Source organism: Carettochelys insculpta, chromosome 9 (genome assembly GCF_033958435.1).
Source record: "Carettochelys insculpta isolate YL-2023 chromosome 9, ASM3395843v1, whole genome shotgun sequence".
Taxonomy (NCBI): Eukaryota; Metazoa; Chordata; order Testudines; family Carettochelyidae; genus Carettochelys; species Carettochelys insculpta.
Genome location: NC_134145.1, coordinates 47,766,621 through 47,787,019, shown reverse-complemented (window position 1 = coordinate 47,787,019; position 20,399 = coordinate 47,766,621).

Here is a 20,399-nt window from a genome sequence, read left to right as displayed (position 1 = left end):
AAGGGGATATCAAAGGCTGGGTCTACACATGCCCCTTTCTTTTGAAAGGGGCATGTTAATGAGCAGGTTTGAAATATGCTAATGAGGCACTGCAATGAATATGCAGCTCCTCATTAGCATAATGGTGGCCGCGGCGATTCACAAGTGCAGCTTTTCACATCGTGTGCCGCCCGTGGAGATGGGACCTTCTGAAAGGACCCCCCCCCAGTTTTCAAAAGCCCTTCTTCCGATCACCAGATAGGAAGAAGGGCTTTCGAAAACTGGGGGGGTTCTTTCGGAAGGTTCCATCTCCACGGGCAGCGCGCAATTCGAAGAGCCTCACTTTTGAATTGCCGCAGCCGCCATTATGCTAATGAGGAGCTGCATATTCATTGCAGAGCCTCATTAGCATCTTTCAAACCTGCTCATGAACATGACCCTTTCAAAAGTGTTGTAAATTCCTCTTTTAGAGAACATGTCCCTGGCCGTGGGCTGTGAGGCTTGTGTGTGCCTTCCACTACCCTTTACCAGATAGCCTCGAGATATTGAGCATTTTAAATCAAAAATTGTATTTTCTGCTTTTAACAGTATTCCCTATCAGTCCACTTAAGAATAAAATAAAAATAGGGAAAGATTTATTTTAAAATATGATGTAAAAGTGCTTAGGTAACTAGGCTCAATATAAGGTATAGGGAAAAACCGTTGGGATTGCCAGTTGGTAATGCATATGTATTAGCTGATTGATTATTCATGAGCGCAGGTTTGAATTCCGAGGCTCTGATAGGACAAAATAGGATGCTTATGAATATGTATGTAGAATGTGCATCTTGGTTGCCGGGGCAACGCAGGTGCGGACCTGACGCCTGTGGGTGTTCAACCAGGTCCATCGTGGCTCTATAAATTCTGGAGCGCAGCCCCGGCTTCGGGAGTTCGCCGGAGGATAAGAAGAGGAGCGGACGGAAGAACAAAAAGGACTGCGTTCAGAGCTGGACATTGCTAGTAGCCGAAGGTTCAGAGTGGAGAGCTGAAGCGGACCTGCGAGTCAATCATCACTCCCCAGCCGCCGCGGGATGCAGAAGCCTTTTCGAAGAGCTCTGGCTACGAAGCCTTTTTGAAGAGCTCCAGCCTAGAAGATCTGAAGAGACTGAACCGAACTCACTAACAAAGACCTCAGGACTTTGCCTGAGGCAGGCTCACCGAGCAGACCGCGCCGGCAGGTGCCCTGCCTGGTGAGCCATGCAAGCGGCCTTGCTGCTTTAGCCGCTGGTCCCTGCTGGCCGGCGGTGGAACCGCAGGCTGCTCTTTATAGCCAGGGGGTTTTTGTTTACCACGTTGGCCTTTTCCCCCTGGCCTCTCTTCTCTCCTTGCTTTTCTGTCTGCCTGTCCGCGGCTGCCGTACAAGCGCGCCATGAGGGCCTCCTTTCCTAGCACCAGAAGGAGACCTGCGGGCCCGGCGCCCGGACGGACAGAGCAGGAGGGTATAGGTATTTAACATCAAGCCTCCACACAATATAGGCATTTAGGTTGGTTAGTTTGTTGTCAGTCATGGAACTAGGTTTAATATTCTTTGTATTATCTGTAGCATTATTGATAGTTACATTGTTTGTTGTTATTCCTTGCTGCTGCTACGTTTACGGCAGACCTAGGAATTCCAATATTGTTTAAATAGGGCGCGCCATAAATTTTGTAACTCCCGCTTCTTAAGCCGTAATTGTAAAGCACAGGAGGCGGTCTTATTAGACCTAGCCTTTATATTGAACATACAAATAGAAGACTAGGATAGAAATCATATAGACTATAGCCATTAGTAACATATTCGGATATTCAGAACTGTTAGCTCCCTCTTTTTAAGTAGAGCTCGCTTGAGTAGAGGTAAGAGCATTTAGGGGATAACCCGTTAAAGGGAAAACCCCAACATTTAAAATCCTGGAGGGATAACCCGGTAAAGGGCAAACCCGATAGGTAAATTCATTTTGAATCTCAGGTGTCTGAGGAGACTGTACCTATATATTTCGACTGAGCTTGGGACAGTGCAGTAAAGGGACTCCCGTAACTGGGGGAACGACATAGGCAGTTCCAAGTGGCAGTTTTTGTTAAGTATTAAGGCAAATAGCCCCAACAGGGAAGAACCCCGCGAGTTATTCTTGGAGGCCACTGTCCTGTCTGGCCAACAGGGCAACCTCACTTCATACTATTCTAGACCATCTGTTCCCCTAGGTAGCTGGGCCCGGGGTTGAGCGCCTTCAGTTATCCAAAAGAGGTACTGAGGAAGAGCGTAAGGATGCTTTGGTGAAGGGACTACAATATAATATATACATATATAACATTGCATTGTAGTCCCCTTAGGTAGAAAAACCTTTTACAAAGAATATAATATAATATATAAAGAATACACTATAACATAATATACAGTTCTGCTATAATCTTCCCTTACAGCATTCGATGAAGAGCATTTCATTATGCATCTCTCCGGACGCCAAGTAAGTTAGGAGGGTTTAGAATAGAGACAATTATTATAATAATACAATATATTAGTCTGCTAATCATCAAATCCTGTGCAAGGCTTGGTGAAGTGGGGGAGTAAATAGTTGGATCCATAGCACAAAGATATTTAAATAGTTTATCCTAAAATACACATATAAAAAAGAAAATAGCATACTATAAAAAGAAGTAATTTATTATAAAAGAGGTACTATAATATAAAAAGAATCCTGATCTTGAGAAATAAAATCTTTTTGTGGGAAAGTTGATCCTTGTCCGTCATCTTTTCTGGGGAACAGCACAGCTCATTCACTCACCCTGAAAACCCCACTGGACTAGGTCCCGTGACAATCGTCTGGCCGCTGGTGGAACGCCTTAGGTGACCTTACAGGCCTTTTGGTTACCTCTGAGCTGTGCACTCAGTTAGCATCATTAAAAAGAAAGGGGCACATGTAGACCCAGCCAAAATGTGTGGGGTCCTTTCAAAAAGGACCCCCATGTAGCTGCGCCGAGCGGCAAGCGTTCGAAAGCGGTGCTTTCGAAGTTCTGCAGCTGGAAGAGTCCTAATGTTAATGAGGCGCTGAATATTCAGTTCAGTACCTCATTAGTAATCTTTGAAATGGACATTTTTTTGAGGAGAAAGGGGACTTCGAATTAGCCCCTTCACTTCGAAGTACCGGTGGGGGAGCCGCAGCTAGACGTGTGCCAGTACTTCTAAGTCTAAAACTTTGAAGTTGCCATGGAAGGGATTTGCTTAATGAAGTGCTGCCTTTGCATGGCAGCACTTCATCAGTAAGCTCCCAACACCCTCTTTACCATTCTTCCTTCAAAAGAAGGTGGTAGTGAAGACAAGCCCATGGTCAAACTTGTACTCACTAGGCAGTCTCCTGTCTTAAGACCATCCTGAAGGTATTGCTAGACATGAAAATTGTACTCATTTTCTACCTTCATTAGGAGGTCAAATACTATTTATTTGTTTGTCATTGACTGGCCTCTTGCTGCTAAAACAGGCTGCGCTGCAATTTGGCTCTGAGATATTGGACTTGCTCTCTTTACACAACAAAAAACCCAAATGATGAAAGCACACAAACTCAACTGGAGTCCCAAAAATCCAAGATTACAAATAAATATACAAATGTGTATATGTAAGCATAGAGGATCTAACTTCCAAGATATTAATGCTCTTACTGAATTCTAGTTAACACAATCAGCCCCACTAAAGAGCTCGCAAATTATTCAAACGGGTACACTAGGGCTCATTCCAAGCTGGAGGGTCATCTTTACTTTCAGCCTGATTTTTTTCCCAAGCTCACTGGGACCATAAAATTTGAAAACACACTGGCAGAGCGGGGAAGAGGGAAGATGTGGTGGGGACGGCCACATAACTCGGTAAAATTCTGGACCCTAATAAATTAATGAGAATTGTTCAGCTGATTTTAGCTGAGCCTGGATTTAACATCTAAAGTTAAGGGTAAATTTCTTTTGGAATATTCCGAAGCACATAGGCACTGACGTCCCACTGAAAACAAAAGCAGTTAGGAGCTTAAACACCCTTTAGTTACTCTTTGTAAAATAATAATATCTATGACATATTTTGCTGGAGACAAATAGTTTTGAAAGCTGTTTCATTAATACTGCTTCAAATAGAATCTGAGTTCCATGTTTGTTGTTCAATGTTTGTTACAATTTTATTAACAAATATTCAGAAAGCTTGTGTCTGCACTAGCAAATTCTTTCAAAAGAAGTGGGCTCTCCATGGAGCTTCTGCACCCAAAAAGAGTTCTTTTGAAAGTAAACTGAAAGACTGCAGTGCTCCTTTCAAAAGGACTCTTCCACTCCCTCTTCAGGAAGAACACCTTCTCTTGAAAGCTTCTTTGAAAGAAAAAGTGTCTCGAAGCTTTGCAGAGCCCTGCTTTTGAAAGAGCAGTCCTCATGGCACCCAATTTTTTGATCCCTGGCCCATTCTTTGGAAAGAAAAGGGGCCGTGTGGACATTCTCTTTCAAAAAAGCAGATCACTCCTTTGATCCATTTTTTGATGTGGACATACTCTTTCAAAAGACAATCTTTTGGAAGAGATTTCTGAAGGAGCTTCTTTCAAAAGATCTCTGTAGCGTAGATGCAGCCAAAGAGTCTATGTGTAAAACTACCTTGGAATCCTGCAGTCTTTACAAACTGGAACATAATTATTATGAAATTCATTTGTTATGTGTGCTAATTTTTGCTATTTGGAAGTAATTAACTTCCTTCTGAAATGTTTCACTCATTCATCAGTGAGGAGAAACAATAGTGTGGTTTCCAAAAGGAAATGAGGACCTTTTATGCACAATTTGAGCAATAGTCCAGCTAGCATAACACACTGTTCCTGGCAGTGCTCAATGCTTCAGTAGGAAGATTTAAGAAATCCCATAAAAGGCAAATACAGAATAATTTAGCCATTGTGGAAATTTGTTCCTGACCACCAATAGTTGCATTTCCACCCTGAAGCATGTAGGTTTATGTGTGTCCAATCCAATGTTCATTGAAGACAATGGAAAGACTCCTTCTGACTTTAGTTGGTATCGGAATAAGTTTCATTCTAGCTAATGTAACTGTAATGGAACTTGCTAACATCCATCCATCCACGTTTTGTGTGTGCTTGCCTTGTGCACTGGTGCTCGAAGTTCTTCCCTTACCAGTACCCATAGAAGAGCACCTCTTGCAATATCCAGAGTGGAGTATCCATGGTGCAGTACAACGGATCCTGCCCCACCCACAATGCCTTCTTCCTGTCCGTGATGGAGCACAGAACTGTGTTTGCTCCAACTGGCCTCTGTAGCCCTCTGTTCAGACAAAAGTGTTTCATGGCTTTTGTTTATGTAGAACCCTAGTAGAGTAGTATCTAGCTAGTTAAAGATTTTCTTCTCCTTTGGGATTTTGCCTGAGTCAGAGCAAGTCCCAATCCCCTGGCCTCAAAACCTGAAACACCTGCAAACAGCCCAGGCCAGAAAGTGAACCCACAAGAGTCGCTTGCACTGCCTAGGTGAAGGTTACATGAGAAACAAGAGCAAGATATGCAAGTCCTTCAATACAAGGACCAAAAAGGAGAGGAACATTCGCCTTTGCGCCCACCTTATGGAATCAGCCCTCATTCTGGTCCCAGTGATCTGATCTGATATGGTGTGGAGCATTGTGGTCTCAGTGTGCAGCACACCAGCAATACCACATACTAGCTGACCTCGGTCTCCACCAATGGCTGCAATAAAGAACCTGAAGAAGAGGGTGCAGGACAGTTCACCACACTGTCATACACAGTGGAATAAATCTGCAGCTGAGCAAAGACCCATGTCAGACAGCTCTCACGTCCCCACATCCTCCAGGTCCCCAGCTCAGGTGGAGCAAAGCAGCCCAGCCCATTCCATGCATGCTTCTCCAGACATTAGTCGGACCCTCAATAAGATCTAGGTTCCCTCCATGCTGAGGCCCTGCAGGTACATGAAAGCATGGAAGAAATGGTTCCAGCACTAGATAAAATTGCCTCAGTGACTGGACTGAGCATTAACAAGGGAAAGACCAAGACAATGAGGATCAGGCAGTCGAACAACAGCACTTTCACACTGGGAAGGGATGACCTGAAAGATGTGGAACAGTTCCCCTCCTTGGAGAACACAATGGGCAGAGATGGAGGAGCAGACATGATACTAGTGCCGTAATAGGAAAAGCAAGAGCTGCATTCAAGACTCTTCATTCCATATGTTAATTGCAAATAATATCTGAGAAGACGAAACGGTGGCTCTTCAACACAATTGTGAAGAAAGTGTTCTCGTATGGATGCAAGACCTGGCATACTAAAAACTCTTCAAATCACAAGCTACAACCATTCATAAATAGATGCCTGAGGTACATCCTTCACATCAAATGGCAACACTTAGTCAAAAATGAGGAGCTTTGGAACAGAGCAGGACAAGAACCACTTGACACTGAAAAAAGAGAAGAAGGTGGGGATGGCTCGGCCACTCTCTCAGAGAAACTTAGGTGGAGGTTGGCTGGCCCTGGCTTAGGCTGACTTACTCAAAACCCAGGACGAGTTACCCAAGTTGCCTCCATAATAACAATTTTTCTCTCTCCAATCTTCAAAACATGCTTTACCACATTCAGTGCAGTTTCATGCCAGAATTCAAAGTGTCTGTTTGAGAAATAAACTTCTGATCAATGCTTGAAAAACATTTGTACGTGCAGAAGGCCAGACTGCACATGGAAAATATATGGCTCAAAACTTGGCTTCGCTTGAATATTTTTACTGGTAATTAAGTCAAGGGACTCCATGTGATTGTAAAGGGTAGTCTAGGAATTTTCTAAATGTCTGTGGCTAACCCGCAGGTGTGATGCCTAAAATGTTGCCAACGTCAAATGATGATAGTATTCTGGGACAAATATTTGAGGAGAGTTTAAGCTAGCTTTCATGAACTTCAACCAGTTTTAGTTAATTGGTAATCAATTAATTTCAGATAAAAACTCTAGTATCTCTGTTTTGTCTAGTGCTCCTGCTGGCCCAGCTATATGTCATCCTGCTACCTTTTTGAGGATGGGAGGAAAGGATGGGGTCCATACCGGGTGCTCGCGAACAGGGTGCGTGCTAACAGGAGGGAGTTTTGAGAGGGGAGTTTAGAGGGGGAGCTTGGAGGGAGCCAGTGACTTCTATTGCCCTTAAACTTAAATCCTTTATAACAACCTCTATCTGAAACATTTAATTAACCCTCATATATAACTAGAGTAGGAAAAGGAGACAGAAGCCCAGCAGCAGAGTGGGGGCTATCCTGTTTATTGTGTCGAGTGCAGTATGTATGACTACCTACCCTGTGGGTGGGTGGCGTATGTGTGCGCTCGATGCAAGGAGCTCCTGGCCCTCAGAGACCGAGTGCGTGCTTTGGAGGCCAGGGTGGCTGAACTGGAGGAGCTAAGGAAGGCAGAGGTGTTTGTGGATGAGACTTTCCGGGACATAGTAGGGCTGTCCCACCTCCAATCTGACAGTCCTGATGCTGTTACGGAGGATGAAAGGCTCAGGGAAGGAGAGCAGTCAAGGGGAGCAGAGGGAAACCATCCCATAGTTGGGACCCTCCTTCCAGAGGGGGGTGATGTATCCTCTCGTGCCGAGGATACTTCTCCGGGGGAGGGAGCGCCAGCTGTTAGGAAGAAGCAGGTTTTAGTAGTGGGGGATTCGATCATTAGAAATATAGATAGTTGGGTTTGTGATGACCGGGAGAATCGTATGGTGACTTGCCTGCCTGGTGCGAAGGTTGCGGATCTCTCGAGGCATCTAGACAGACTTATGGGCAGTGCTGGGGAGGAGCCGGTCGTCGTGGTACATGTTGGTATCAATGACATAGGGAAGGGTAGAAGAGATGTTCTGGAGGCCAAATTTAGGTTACTAGGAAAGAGACTGAAATCCAGAACATCTTTGCTGGCATTCTCTGAAATGCTTCCAGTTCCACGTGCAGGGCCAGATAGACAGGCAGAACTTCAGAGTCTCAATGCGTGGATGAGACAATGGTGTAGGGAAGAGGGGCTTAGATTTATTAGGAACTGGGGACACTTTTGGGGTAGGGGGAGCCTATACAGGAATGATGGGCTCCACCTAAATCAAGGTGGATCCAGACTGCTGGCATTAAACATTAAAAAGGTCATAGAGCAGTTTTTAAACTAAGAGGTGGGGGAAAGCCGATTGGTGCGGGGGAGCACCTGGATCGGACGGAGACTTCTCTTACACGAGGCTCCATAGATAGGGATTCCCTAGAAGTTAGTCAGATAGGGAACGTGGGAAATAATATATGGGCAAGATCAGATGTGAAACAATCGTGCATAAAAAAATCCAACGCGTCTGTGAAAGGCGGACATATAAATAGTGGTAGTTTTCTAACATGCTTTTACACTAATGCTAGGAGTCTGTCTAATAAGATGGGTGAACTGGAGTACCTCATATCAAAGGAGGAAGTTGACATAATAGGCATCTCAGAAACATGGTGGAATGAGGAAAATCAGTGGGACACTATCATACCGGGATATAAATTATATCGGAAAGACAGAACAGGTCATGAGGGTGGCGGAGTGGTACTATATGTGAAGGATAATATAGAATCAAATGAAGTAAAAATCCTAAAGGAATCAAAATGTTCCATAGAATCATTATGGATAACAATTCATTCCTCTAATATGAATATGGCATTAGGAATATATTACCGACCACCTAACCAGGACAGTGATAGTGATGCTGAAATGATAAGGGAGATTAGAGAGGCTATCAAAATAAAAAACACAGTAATAATAGGAGATTTCAATTATCCCCATATTGATTGGGTGCATGTCACCTCAGGACGGGATTCAGAGATTAAATTTCTTGATGCCTTAAATGACTGCTTCTTGGAGCAGCTAGTACAGGAACCCACAAGGGGAGAGTCGATTCTCGATCTAGTCTTGACTGGAACGCAGGATCTGGTCCAAGAGGTAACTGTTACTGGACCGCTTGGAAATAGTGACCACAATATAATAACTTTTAATATTCCTGTGTTGGGAAGAACACCGCAGCGGTCAAACACTCTGGCATTTAATTTCAAAAAGGGGAATTACACTAAAATGAGGAAGCTAGTTAAACAGAAACTAAAAGGTAGAGTAATTAAACTAAAATCCCTGGAAGCTGCATGGAAACTGTTTAAAGACACCATACTAGAGGCCCAACTTAAATGTATACCCCAAATAAAAAAACACAGTAAGAGACCTAACAAAGAACCACCATGGCTAAACAGCCATGTTAAAAAGGCAGTGAGAGAGAAAAGGGCAGCTTTTAAAAAGTGGAAGTCAAATCCTAGTGAGGAAAATAGAAAGGAACATAAACACTCCCAAATTAAGTGTCATAATGTAGTAAGAAAAGCCAAAAAAGAGTTTGAGGAACAGCTAGCCAAAAATTCAAAAAACGATAGTAAAATGTTTTTTAAATACATTAGAAGCAGGAAGCCTGCTAAAAAAGCAGTGGGGCCCTTGGATGATAAAGATATAAAAGGAGCGATCAAGGAAGACAGTGCCATTGCGGAGCGATTAAATGATTTCTTTGCTTCAGTCTTCACGGCTGAAGATGTTACAGAGGTTCCTAAATCTGAGCCAGCCTTTTTAGGTGACAAATCTGAGGAACTCACTCAGATTGAAGTGACATTAGAGGAGGTTTTGGAATTAATTGATAAGCTGAATAGTAACAAGTCTCCAGGACCAGACGGCATTCACCCAAGGGTTCTGAAAGAACTCAAATGTGAAATTGCGGAGTTATTAACAGTGGTTTGTAACCTATCCTTTAAATCCACTTCGCTACCAAATGACTGGAAGACGGCCAATATAACACCAATATTTAAAAAAGGCTCTAGAGGAGATCCTGGCAATTATAGACCGATAAGTTTAACATCAGTACCAGGCAAATTAGTAGAAACACTAGTAAAGGGTAAAATTGCAAGGCACATAGAAGAGCACGAATTGTTGGGCAAAAGTCAGCATGGTTTCTGCAGAGGGAAGTCGTGTCTAACTAATCTATTAGAATTCTTTGAAGGGGTTAATAAACATGCGGACAAGGGGCACCCAGTGGACATAATATACCTAGATTTCCAGAAAGCCTTTGACACGGTCCCACACCAAAGGCTTTTATGTAAATTAGGTGGTCATGGGATAGGAGGAAAGGTCCTTTCATGGATCGGGAATTGGTTAAAAGACAGAAAACAAAGGGTGGGAATAAATGGTAAATTTTCACAATGGAGGAGGGTAACTAGTGGTGTTCCCCAGGGGTCAGTCCTGGGACCGATCCTGTTCAACTTGTTCATCAATGATCTAGAAAATGAGGTAAGCAGTGAGGTGGCAAAGTTTGCAGATGACACCAAGTTGTTCAGGACAGTCAAAAGCAAAAGGGATTGTGAAGAACTACAAAAAGATCTCAGCAAACTGAGTGATTGGGCAGCAAAATGGCAAATGAAATTTAATGTGGGTAAGTGTAAGGTAATGCATGTTGGAAAAAATAACCCAAATTACACGTACAACATGATGGGGTCAAATTTAGCTACGACAGATCAGGAAAGGGATCTTGGAGTTATAGTGGATAGTTCTCTGAAGACATCCACGCAGTGTGCAGCGGCAGTTAGTAAGGCAAATAGGATGTCAGGAATTATTAAAAAAGGGATCGATAATAAGACAAAAGATATCATACTTCCCCTATATAAAACTATGGTACGCCCACATCTCGAGTACTGCGTGCAGATGTGGTCTCCTCACCTCAAAAAAGATATATTGGCATTAGAAAAGGTTCAGAAAAGGGCGACTAAGATGATTAGGGGCTTGGAACGGGTCCCATATGGGGAGAGGCTAGAGAGACTGGGACTTTTCAGTTTGGAAAAAAGGCGATTGAGGGGCGATATGATAGAGGTATATAAAATCATGAATGGTGTGGAGAAAGTGAATATAGAAAAATTATTTACCTTTTCCCATAATACAAGAACTAGGGGACACCAAATGAAATTGATGGGTAGTAGGTTCAAAACTAATAAAAGGAAATTTTTCTTCACACAGCGCACAGTCAACCTGTGGAACTCCTTGCCCGAGGAGGCTGTGAAGGCCAGGACTCTATTAGGGTTTAAAAAAGAGCTTGATAAATTTTTGCAGGTTAGGTCCATAAATGGCTATTAGCCAGGGGTAAAGTATGGTGCCCTAGCCTTCAGAACAAGGGCAGGAGATGGATGGCAGGAGATAAATCACTTGATCATTGTCTTCTGTTCTCCTTCTCTGGGGCACCTGGCATTGGCCACCGTCGGCAGATGGGATGCTGGGCTCGATGGACCTTTGGTCTGACCCAGTATGGCCATTCTTATGTTCTTATGTTCTTATGTAAATATGTGCTGAAAATTCTGCCACCTTCAGAGAGAGAGAGAGAGAGAGAGAGAGACTCAGCGACTTGTTAAGCAAAAGCTGTTGTGCGTGCAAAAGCAGGGGTCTTACATAAAGCAAGAGGGACAGGAAATATAATTTGGGATCCAGGAGCACCTTAGGAATGTCAGAGAGAACAAAGAAGGGTGTTTGTGACATTGAGAGGGATCACCAAGAAGTTCCAATCATATTGTGGTTTTGGCTGTTTAGCAAAACAGAACATTTGTGGCTTCTGAACACTGGCTATAGGACAGCTGCTATGCAAGATTAACATGTTCATTATAGGCAATTCTTGAAACTTTTCTAAAATCAACGCCCATAGGGAGTTTGTCTCAAAAATTCCTTTGACACTGCAGATATTGGGCTGGAACACATGGTGCAAATTTGGTAAATTCAGTCCAAGATTTCCAGGATATGTTTCCCTTCTCATAAAAAGAGTCAGCTTTCTAAATGGTAGATGCTTATCATGCTTTTATGTACAGAAGTTCAGAACAAACAGTGGGGCGGAGCAACACAAAACTCATATCCCTGAAGTCCCCCTGGACTCAGCTTGGGTACTGCAATGGCCTCTTCAAAAGCATTAATAAAAGATTAGCCATTTAGTTCAGTTCTGTGGAGTGAATAGTTTTTGGCTGGACAGTACAATGCACTGAATCAGACTGGTAGACAAGCATTTGTTTGCTGAACAGTGCATGGTTAACTAGTGCTGACTGAGTGCCAACACCAAAAAAATCCTCCTGCTGGAGAAGAGGCATTGGTGTGAATAATCTACGTCTTCCTCTTGGATCACACCAACTTATGTTGATCTGCCTGGTGTTCTCAAGTGAAATGAAGTGTTCCAGTATGCCACATTAACAGAAAAGGTTGTGCCAAATGGAAAAGTCAGACATGTGGGAATATCAGTTTAGTGAGTGTATGTAGTGCAGGGTTCTGAAGAAAGATGGTTTATAAAATCTGATGTAGTTACCAAATTTTTCTAAGCAGGAATTTTGGAAAACTCCATCAAACACATCTTGTACATATGATTCTCAATCTTTCCAACACCAGGAATTCCTCTTTTAATACTGGAATAACTCGTAAAATCCATTTCAAGCTTTTCAGGTCCCCAGGGTACTTCAGACCCACAAAAACTCTGTACAAGCTCCCTGGGGTAGCAGAGGGTAGTATTTAAAGAAACCTTGGCGCTGAAGAACTAATTGATTATTTTGCATAATGATGTTTTCTGAAGACCAAAAAATGTTTAAGTAACCTCGGTTTACCTGATATTGATCCATGAGGGATTTCTCTAATCCCACAGTAAATATCACGTTTATCACGGAACAAATATTTTCCACATCATACTGGGAAGGGAGAAATTCCATTCAATCTAAGAGTGCCATGAAAAAAAAAGTTTGGCCTGTAAACTCCCAGTGGAGTTTCCATATGTTATTTCTGGTGGTTAATGTTGGAAGACAGGAGATAGAATAACGGAGGAGAGTTAGAAAACACGATCAGTCTTAAAATAATTGCGGGGGACGAATTCAGAGAGAAGAAGAGCTCAACATCCGCCATCACAGGCACTGGATTTAATTCATTACCCCTCATGATTACTTTACTGACATGTATCATCACTCAGCTTCTCTGGGCTTCCTGTGCTAAGGGACAAAGTAAAATACAAAATGAGCCGAATATTCAGTAACACTTCAGCTTAATTCTTCCCTGATGTTTGATGATATTATATATACTCAGTACAGCTCATGGTAGAGTTGAATGGGAGAGCCAAGGAGAGAATGTATCTAAAACGTGGTGATTTTCTTGAGCTTCGCTGCAGATCAGGATATGCACTTGCAAGGAATTCATCTCAATCTACGTTTATGGTGCAGTGCATTGGAAGTCCCACTGTCTATCCAGGATGCAAACGTAGGTAGAGCTGGGCTGTAATACAGGGGAATTCTGGGGACGCTGCTGAAAGACTCAAATCATGGTGAATTCCTTAGAGACAGGTCTACTTATAGTCCAAGACCGAGGGCTCTCCACTATGAGGTGCATCAAGCCTGTCAAAAGGGCCCTTCTATTCACTGCTCTGGGTAGCAAGAAGTCACGCAAGCAGCCCCCTTAGATATTGTATCTTTCCTATGCCACCACCAACAGCACTTCTAAAACAGATGGGAGGTTAGGAAGACCAAGCTCACCATATCACAACAGGCTCTTCTAATGCCAAAGGACCAGCCACATTCCCAGGTTAAGTGAAGACACAGATCTAAGCCAAAAGAGCACACTTTGCCACACTGGTATAATCCAAAATCTAAAGCGCTATCAATAAAAGGAAAGAAAGAAGGAATAAAACTAAAAATAATTAAAGGAATGAAATTGCGCCTACCAAGTGCAAGTCTTTGGTGCGGGATTATAGCAGAGATGGTGCTGTTACTTGTCACTTGTTAACAAGCAAATATCATGTTCCTTTTAGGGTTTTTTTTTTGTGTTCAGTTCCAGTATTAAGAGGATTTTCTACATATCCCTTGAGATTTTTCCTATTCTATCAGAGCACATTCACAGTAGTGTTGTGTAATGTTTGCGATCAGACAGCACTTATTCAAAATCCCTGGTGCAACTATTCTCTATTGCTACACTTAATTTAGAAGCTACTGGGAAGTGTGCCCCCCCCCCCGCTATTGATTATGGCAATACCACTGGAAGTTATCATGTAATGAAAGGATTTGAATATGTTTACTGTGAGTCTGGCCAATGGACGGATCCACCAGTTTGCTTAGGTTGGTATTAATACCTATGATATGAAAAACTGATGAATTATACAGCTGTGTTGTTTTGCATTCTATGGGCACTGTTCTGAAGTTACACCTAGTGATATAATACTAGATTAAATCCATCAGTCTGCATGAAGGCACTTTTCTTTCACACTAGAGTACGTGAGGGGAAGACTCATATTCTCTATAGAAATATCGCTGAACAATTTTTAAAGAAAAGATCAGCAAACACATCATTATGAATATTTGGAATGTATGCATCCCCCAAATAATATCTCAGTTAAAATCTATAGAACTCCATTACAATGGAGTAGAAATGATGCTGCTATAGACAGCAGTGGATTCTTCTTCTGTCCAGGGCTACGTCTACACGTGCCCCAAACTTCGAAATGGCCACGCAAATGGCCATTTTGAAGTTTACCAATGAAGTGCGGAACTGCATATTCAGCACTTCATTAGCATGCGGGCGGCAGCGGCGCTTCGAAATTGACACTCCTTGCCGCCGCGCAGCGCGTCCCGACGGGGCTCCTTTTCGAAAGGACGCCGCCTACTTCGAAGTCCCCTTATTCCCATGAGCTGGTGGGAATAAGGGAACTTCAAAGTAGGCGGCGTCCTTTCGAAAAGGAGCCCCGTCGGGACGCACCGCGTGGTGGCAAGAAGCGTCAATTTCGAAGCGCCGCTGCCACCCGCATGCTAATGAAGTGCTGAATATGCATTTCCGCGCTTCATTCGTAAACTTCGAAATGGCCATTTGCGTGGCCATTTCGAAGTTTGGGGCACATGTAGACACGGCCCAGGGGAACTCCAGCTGGCATAAAACTTATGTAGTCTGCTCTGCACCATCCTGTCTAGAGTACACTGCTGTGCCGCAATCACTAGCTTTGAAGCTGCTTCTTTGTGGTTCTTTACTAGTTCTTTACTATGGTGAACTGATCATGTGGACTGGTATGTCCTGGATGTATCTTCTAGATTTAATATTAACAAATAGGGAGACTCTGGTTGAAAATTTGAAAGTGCAAGGCAGCTTGGGAGAAAGTAACCATATAATCACAGAGGTCATAATTCTAAGGGAAGGTAAAAGAAAGAACAGCAAAATGCAGATGATGGTTTTCAGGAAGACAGATTTTGGTAAACTCAGAGAACTAGTAGGTAAGGTCCCAAGTGTAGAAAAATCCTCTTCTGAGGTGATTTATATGTCCCTGTCCACGAGCCGTGGTGTCTGTGTGGTTGCCCTGCATCCTGACCAAACAGCCCTTAAGCTAAGCATTTAAAATTTATAATCTGCTTTACCAGCAGTGGTGACATATTTCCCTCATGAACCACATCAAAATTAGATAAATTGAAAAATATATTTACTGTTAAAATGGTGTTTAGATACACAAAATGGCCGCTGGAAAATGACAGTTAAAGAATGACAGTTGCAATTAATATTCGGCGGGCCATAAATATGTATGAAGTTATGGTTTGAAAGGTTTCAAACTGATTGGTTAATTTAGAATCCTTATACATATGTAGTAGTCAAATGCCCCTTTGATACATTGTGGCACTGAGGAGGACCTAGCAGGCAGAAGTTGTCAAACAGGTCCACCCAGGCAGCATATATTCAGGAGAGCAGCCCTGCTTGGGGCATTCTGGACCAGACCTCGGAGGAGAGCAGAAGAAGAAGAAAGAAGACTACAGAGAAGGACTGAGCTAAGAGCTGGACTGAGCCTGTAGCCGAACATCGCTGGCGGAAGAGCCGAAGCTGACCTGCGTGTCAGTCATCGCTCGCTAGCCGCCGTGGGCCGACGAAGAACAGAAGAGTTCCAGCCAGAAGACCAGAAGAGCTCCAGCCTATACAGAGCAAAAATCATTAGTAAGGCTCCGGTTCTTTTATCCGGAGGGTTTGCCCGGCAGACCGCACCGCCCAAACAACGGTGCCCTGCACGGGGAAACCGCAGCAGCGACCCTGCCCTTCCAGTCACCGACCTTAGCTCGGGCCGGTGTCTGAAATATCACGGTCGTTCCTGAAAAAACACAGGAGGTTTTGTTAACCAAGCCGGTTTTCCTCCTGGTTCTCTTTTTCTTCCTTCCTCCTTTACTATCTGACCTGACGCGGCTGCCGTACAAGCGCGCCGTGAGGGTCATAACTTCCTAGCTCGAAGAGAACTACAGGCCCAGCGCCTGGATTACAGAGCAGGAATAAGGAGGTATTTGCGGTCTGGGTTTAAAGTCAATATAAGTAATTAGGTGAGCAGTTAATGTTTTTATATAGTTTTGTAACAGAGAGTGGATTGGGACTTCCCCAAGTCCATGATCTACGTCTTATATTTTGTACCCCTTGTCTCTTTGTAAAGGCACAGGAGGCCAATGCTATTGGTCTAGCCTAAAACTATTACATGCACACAGAAGAATAGTTAGGCAAACTGCTTTATAATTATAATCCAGAGCTATAAGCTCCCCCCTATTTAGGAGGGTAGAGCGGTCAGGGATAACCCTATAAAGGGAAAACCCTGGTGTTCTTAGTAACCCTTTAAGGGTAATGAAGGTCTGCAATAAAGGGCTAGCATAACAAGGTGGTCGAAATAGGCAGTACCTTTTTGAGGGGATAACCTTTAACTAGGAAAACCCCACTATTTAACTAAGGGGATAACCTCTCAGAAGGAAACCCCACATATACTGGGCTCTCCCCTGCTTGGCCAGCAGGGCAACCCACTTAACTAGAGAATTGACCTAGCTTAGCGCAGGCAAATTCTTATTCTAAGTAAGATCTGCTCCCCGCGGTAGTCGGCCAAGGGTTGAGCGACCTGGTGAACCTCAGGAAGATCCAGGAATAAATAAATACAATATTCAGCTCTGAAGTTAATCTTTCCATTTTACAGCACGCATCGAAGGCTGCACGGCCCGGCCCGGAAGCGCAGTAAGTAGCTGAAGGGTTAGATAGCAGTGCTGTTATAGCAGTTACCTATTGTTTAAGGCTATAAGACAATTAGTATTCAAATCCTGTGCTTATTTCAGAAAAACAAGGGTCCACATATCTTGTGCTACTTAGCTTACCATAATCCATACTTTTGTGTTATAAAGTAAACCCTTTCTCCCTGTTTGAACCTGACACCTTGTCTGTATTTCTTCCTTGGGTAAACACACCGCAGCAGCGCAGTTCACACACCCTGAAACCCCGTTGTGACTAGACCCACCGTAGACGGCGAGCAGGGTCGCGGGGTAAAATCCTGGGAGCATTGGAAAGGACTTAGTTTTAGTCCAGTCCATTGCTCTGGTGTGACTGACTTAGCCTAATCAATATTCAAATTTATTCTTACGTCACTCACATCCTCGATACCAAGAAGCAAGACTAATAGCAAAAACAAGTGAAGAGAGTTGGCAGTTTATCAAAGGGCCATTATTAAGGGCCCAAAAGTAGGCTATTCCTCTGTGTAGCAATGACAGAAAGTATGGCAAAAGAGCGCCTTGACTTAACCAGCAGATCTTGCACGATCTCAAAAACATAAAGGAGTCAAATAAAAAGTTGAAGCTAAGACAAATTACAAAGGATGAATATATGCAAACAGGACAAGTATGTAGGGTCAAGATTAGAAAGGCAAATGCCCAAAATGAGCTCAAACTAGTTAGAGACATAAAGGGCAAGAGGAAGCCATTCTGTAAATATGATAGGAGGAAGACGAAGGACAGGGTAGGCCCACTGCTCAGTGAGAAGGAAGAAACAATATCAGGAGACTTGGAAACAGAAGAGGTATTTAATGACTTCTTTGTTTCTGTCTTCCCCAAGAAGTCTTATGATGATTGAATGCCAAACATACGGAATGCTCGTGGGAACAGGCTAGGTTTTGAACAGTGATTCTCTACCAGAGGTACATGCACACTGGGGAATGCTCAGAGCTCTTTCGGAGAGGGCATTAACTCAGTGTTTTCAACTTTTTATGGATAAAAATATTAGACTTGTTATGGATTCATGAAGGGCAAGGCAAGCCTGACAGATCTGATTAGCTTCCATTATAAGCTAACTGGCTCTGTGGACATGGGAAAGTCAAGGGATCTGATCTACTTAAACTTCAGCAAAGTTTTTGATACAGTCTCCTACAATATTCTTGCACACAGGTTAAGGAAATAAGAGCTAGATAAATGGGCTGTAAGGTGGTTAGAAAGCTGGCAAGATGGTCATGCCCAATGAGTAGTGATCAATGGCTCATCTACAAAAGAGGAAAAAGAACAACCCAGGAAATAACAGTCCAGTCAGTTTAACTTCTGTGCAAGGAAAGATAATGGAACAAGTAATTAAGGAGTTCATCTGCAAACATCTTGAAGAAAATAATTGGCCTTTTGCATACAGAAGTTTTGTAGCCACTGCTGATTGTCTCATAGCTGCAAAATGATGTAGTTCCACCAGCATGAGCTGGTTTAACAGCTCCAGAATGAGTGCTCCAGATTATCATAAGGTAGATTTTTATGAAATTCAAATATTCTGCAGTGTTGCTTCTCAAAAAATGAGCTATTTTGTTTTGAGAATTTTTCGTTTTGCTGTAGACTGTTTATCTAGATTTTATCTGCTTCTTCCAACCATAAATTTAAATTTTTGTAATAATTTCTCTCAATCTAATTCAACAATTTCTATATCATAATCTACTTTATACCCTTTTTTAGTGTTTTACTTTTAGGTAAATAAGAGTTCCCCCTTCTTCACAGGATGAAGTCATCCCTCCCTTCCTCTTGACAGTGTATGGGGCAGTTTCAGAAAGAGAACACAATTGCCAAAATTCCCAGAAAATACTAGGATCTGAGAATGCCACTGACATCAAAACTAGTCATATAGATTTCAAGTAGCAATCATCTTCCTTAGCATGAGCAGCACCAATACTGTGTGAAATTGTTCCAGACTGAAATTCTCCTCTTAGTTCTGACAGAATGGAAAAATGAAAATATTCTGATGCACTATAAGGAGTATTTCCATAAAGCCACACCATTTATCAAAAAAGCTAAGTGGCAGTGACTAAAATTCAGCCATGCCTTCTGAAGCTGGTCCACATTGTATTAAACAGCCAGGGTGCTGCAGAGATATTGAGCATGACCCAATGGATAGAACAGGGAAGGAATAGGGTTGTGAATTTACCTGATCTGTGAGAGTCTTGAGTCCCAGTTTTAATGAATATTTTAGTTACGTTTATAAATAATTAGTTGGACAAAGTAGAGCAGCTTAATAAGACAGTCTGAGAAAACATAAATTAGAATGGGATGGACAACAAGTGGCCCAGGGGAGCTGAGCAATGGGAGCTGCAGGAAGCGGAGGCCCAGCCTGCACCACTGCCCACAGCTCCCAAGCACCAGGAATGGTGAACCACAAACCACCTATTTCCCACCCCAATGCCAGAATAAGCCATTGCCTAGTAGTTCGGACAATCAATGCAGGGGATGGGGGGCATTATTTTACATCCCCACTCCGTATAAAGGTATGGGGATAAGTCACCTTCTTGGGCACATGCTCTAGAGTATAATGGTGAGAGTTTAATGAAAAAAAGGCTGATGTGGCATAAGCACCTAATTCCAGAAGAGGGTCCACCACTGTGAATTCTGCATGCAGAAAGGTGCCCAGCTCCCACTCAAAACCAAGGGTTAGGGCACACTTTGTCCTTTGCATTCCCCACTATCTGTCTTTCTCAACTTGCTGGCTTTGGTGAACTGCACTCTGAGGATATGTCTATGTTTGAATGGAATGTTTGATGCCCAGCTCCCAATGATTAGTACTGCACAGTGTAGAACCTAAAAGTAGGAGTGTGATGCAGCCACACCATCAATAGCTTAAGCAAGCTACAGGAGAGGTGGCTGGGGGTATGGCAGAGCTGTTCTTGGGGAAGCTCGGCTGAGGGAGTGCCTGTGCAGTGCTAGCTGAATACAGCTATGGCAAATATGTCTATTCAAATGGAGCATCACAATTCCAAGCTGTAATGAAGCCCTACTGGCAGGTGTATTACTTGCCCCAGACATTGAATAACAAGTCCAGGTATTTAAGATAAAGGCAGAAAATCCACTAACGGTGGGAGAGTGGCAGTCACTAACTCTGGCAATAATGTGAACATTTGCGGGCGTCACACAATTTTGGGGAAAATGGTTGGGATTTTTCTCATCTCCTCGAGTAAAGGAATGTGCTTATTTGTGTTTGCCCCTGCTCTGGAATGTGGATAATACACACAGAAGCCCATAAGTGTTCACTATCACTTTTTTAATTTGTCATTCTGCCTTACATGGTGTCTGATACACTCATTGCTTCTTCAGTTTGT